Here is a 4,232-nt window from a genome sequence, read left to right on the forward strand (position 1 = left end):
AAATTTTGCGTAGTCAAAGATACGCCCAAGGGAGGGTTTTTAAAAGGAACCATTCACTTTTCTACGCCACTGGTTATTTGTCCACTTTTTGTTACCTTGCAATTACCAAACTACTGATTTATTTTGCAAATATATCCGGTATAGCAGGAGCACATCACGTGTAAATTAGGCATATATCTACGTAAGCACAACGTGAAACTTAACGTTTTTCCAACCAAGTTATTTATCTACTATTAATATACGAAAAAACTACCTGTTTGCCAATCTAGTGATATATTCACCATATCTATACGTAGGAAACACTTGTAGTGAAACACATGACTGAATAAGTGTCTTATATACACGTTGAAATGACGTATATATTTACTCAACACGGAATATAAACGATGAATACTAAATATCACTCTTATATACACGTGCTCGTGCTACCTGGGAATTGGCCTTTTAAGTTGTAGAGTTTGAACGCCCCTGCACATTTCTTACGAAACCATTTTCCATCTACACTATATAAACCAAATAAGTACCTTCTATGGCTTAAGGTAGATTTGAAACCACTTAATATTGAATTGACCAAAAAAAATTTGATAATGCAAAAAATAAATTGAAGATAAAAAATGTTTAATTTCGCCAAATATAATTTAATAGTGTCCAATTTTTTAAATGAAACTGTACAAAAATTAAGTAGCCCAAATAAAATTATTAATTGTTTTATTAACATATAAGTCAAAGAAACCAGTTACTGAAGAGCTCTTTAAAAGTTTTATTGTCTTCTTTTCTTTCGATGTTGACCAATCGGTACGATTTTTGCTTCATTTGGTACCACTATTATTTTATAATTATAGTCAGGCGAATACTAGGTTTACAAATATACGCCTTGAGAAAAATTGGGCACGTGACAGTCATCATTGTTCATTGTTACCAACCATAAACAATTTTGATGTTTTTAAATGTTTCAAAGATTTTAAAATTTAAATTATTAATACGTTTTAAGTAATATTGATTAACTAGTATTGATTTGATGGCGTATTTAAGTGTTGAGTGTTAATCGGATCACGATTGCGGTATTTAATATTAGAAAAGATTTAACCAACAAGTACGACTCCGTCAAAAGTAAAAGCAAACCCCTTCGAATTTACGGATGACAGGTCTCTTTCTATAAAGCAATCCCAAACTAAAGTTTTGGATACATGAAAAAATGCCCCTAAATCTAGCCTTCTATAAAGTGAAGTTTCTCTTTTATTTACATTATTTGTAGCTTCTAAACATTTATTAGTGCTAGGTGAACTCAAAGCACGGCTCTCGAACCACCCATCAATTTTTTCAAAATATTCTGACCCTCTTTTTTTATTTGGCCAGTTGATTTTTAAGTTTTTGTTCACATTCTATTTTTTTGGCGAATTTAACTTTATTTATATGGATGTCATTTTTGAGAATTTTAAGTATTTTTTGGGCAATTTAATTGTAAGCCATTTCAAACTGTGGGAATAGTGTTGTTAAATTTCCGAAAAAATAAAATGCGGAAAGATTTCCGGAAAATTTCCAAATTGCGGAAATTATTTTGCAAATCGGAAAAATATAAAATTTAAACATAAATTCCTTTTTAAATGTTTTTAACTTTTTAACGGTAAATAATATGTAAGATCAGTAAACATACTATACACAAAATTAATAGTGTTGCATTGTTAATTAGTTTAAACTAGTCTAGATGTTTAGTTTTACTTTTAGATTCGAAAAAATGAGGCGAAAATTCCGCTTTATTTAAATTTGCAAACAAAATATTAGACTTATCATGAAATTAAATCTTTTTTTATTTTTTATTTCGGAAAAATACGGAAAATTTTCCGTTAAAAAGAGCTCGGTCATTTTCCGCGTAAAATTTTCAAACTATTCTAGTTGGTCTTTCCAAATTTATTTAAAAAATTCTTGTTTCAAAAGAAATAACATAAATGGAACGGGAAAGTTGATTCTTTTTTCTGCTAATAAAGAAGGCAAAACCATAATCTTAGTCCTTCTTATGCAAATGGAAATAAACTATTAAAATTCAAGCATTACAGTTGATTGCGTTTTACGTTAATACTAATTAGCTCTTTTTACATTACAGCTAATGGCTTACTTTGAAGAAGATGTTGATAATGAAGGAAATTTAATCTTTGATGGCCACCTTGGAAGAATGGCCCAAGATATATTATCCAGGATCAATTCTAGGTAGCAAATTTTAACCGGGGTGTTACCAAAATTCTAATAAACACAGTCCTGTACAAGAATCATTGTAATGCTTACCTGGTTATTTTTATTTTGTTTCTAGTTATTCCTTTGAATTGTTGGAGGAATACGATTTGGGAGGATTGGTCAACGGAAGCTGGACAGGACTACTTGGCGCCGTGGTCACCAATGTACGAATAGCTTCATGAGCTTTTCCAATTTGGGTTAATACTACGTCAATAACCAAATATTTAAATTATTTCAAAATCGTATATTAAATCGTGAAATAGATACATTTTTGTGCTTTTAAAAATGATACATTATGTTGGGAAAGCAATCGGCCATGACCCATGAGTAGGTTATAAAGCATAAAATAGCCTAAGTTCTGAGAGTATGTGTAAATCAGGCATACTCAATAATGATCTTTAAGCATCGCATGCTCAAAGAGTGAAGTACCAAAATACAAAAATGTACCTGTTCAATAGAAACTCACTTCGATAATAATTAGATTATCTCAGATTCAGCCTAATGAGTTTATCCAAATTAAAAGTCAAAATTCATGAGCTTTTCCAATTTGGGTTAATACTACGTCAATAACCAAATATTTAAATTATTTCAAAATCGTATATTAAATCGTGAAATAGATACATTTTTGTGCTTTTAAAAATGATACATTATGTTGGGAAAGCAATCGGCCATGACCCATGAGTAGGTTATAAAGCATAAAATAGCCTAAGTTCTGAGAGTATGTGTAAATCAGGCATACTCAATAATGATCTTTAAGCATCGCATGCTCAAAGAGTGAAGTACCAAAATACAAAAATGTACCTGTTCAATAGAAACTCACTTCGATAATAATTAGATTATCTCAGATTCAGCCTAATGAGTTTATCCAAATTAAAAGTCAAAATTTCAGCCATAGATTCCAACAGTAGACTGGTTTCGCACTTTTATCCAAATTTGGTCTGGTTGTATCATGCAGGTGAGGTGATAGAGCAAATGAAGAATAGTTATTTTACTAATAAAACAAGATTAAATTAGAGATGAAGTTTCAAAACCATGATATCACTCTGTTTAAGAGTCGCACTTACTTAAAAATTTATTAGCTATTAAAAACTAGAATTAGGTACAATATAAAAATATAAAACAATAGTGGAACGGATAACGCGTTGTCAAATGATGAAAAGTAATTTTCTTTATAATGAAGAGTTGACGCTTCATATGAGTACCACAATAACAAAGTTATACTATTATCTTTAGCTAAAATATATCAGATGTCATTTAAAATTAGTCGAAGTACAAAAATTGCGTATTTGCTACATAGCAAATTGCAATAAAATTGGTACACCAAAACCTGTAGTATTAAGTCAATTATCAAACTCATTTAAAAATATGACATCCACAGTGGAAGACTGGCTCTTCATATTTTTCAATAAATATTTTGTAGGATGAAATTGTGGGTGATTATGATCGTCATTTGAGCCTAATTCATAAAATCTTCAGTTTATTTAAGGCGCCGACATCAAAACAAGACAGTTAAGCTACATTTTTACCCAAAAGGCATATACTTATACGTACCCCTCACGTTGATTGGATCGTTTGTAAATTGGTCAATAACATAATTTAAAGTAATTTTAAACAATACTTTTACATGGGATATATAATTTAGGTTAAAGTCCACTAAATAGAGTATAAGTTGTCTGAAAATAATACTCAACAATGGCTCTCTGACGACCTTATCAGTTCGCTATTTTGAATTATAGCTTCCTTTTCCATAAATAGATGGCACCACACTCTCTAGTAAAGTCGCGTTTTTCGAAGAATCGGATAGAGTCATTGCCATCTCTAATATAAGGGGCCTTTTCATGATACAGGTGGCCATGATAGAGCCGCCACTTGCTTTAAGCGGCAAATAATGTTATGTTAACCTTATTCCTTAGAAAACGGACATGTCAGTTTTTCCTGTTCCGTATTTCTATGATGGTTTCGACACTGTGTCTTATACATTTCCGGTGATTCATTGTTCCTGG

General features: G+C 30.9%; 1 long non-coding RNA gene across 1 annotated transcript in view; it reads left to right on the forward strand.

Moving 5' to 3' along the window:
• The window catches only part of LOC149956136 (uncharacterized), a 5,874-nt gene extending 3,463 nt beyond the window's left edge, over positions 1–2,411 (forward strand). The window contains exons 3-4 of the long non-coding RNA XR_016478623.1: positions 2,102–2,205; positions 2,306–2,411. This is a non-coding gene — a long non-coding RNA (uncharacterized LOC149956136). The remainder of the gene's footprint in view (positions 1–2,101; positions 2,206–2,305) is intronic.
• Positions 2,412–4,232: the final 1,821 nt, after the last annotated feature.

This window comes from Leiobunum rupestre, chromosome 2 (genome assembly GCF_980474605.1).
Source record: "Leiobunum rupestre chromosome 2, qqLeiRupe1.1.hap1, whole genome shotgun sequence".
In the NCBI taxonomy this organism is placed as follows: Eukaryota; Metazoa; Arthropoda; class Arachnida; order Opiliones; family Sclerosomatidae; genus Leiobunum; species Leiobunum rupestre.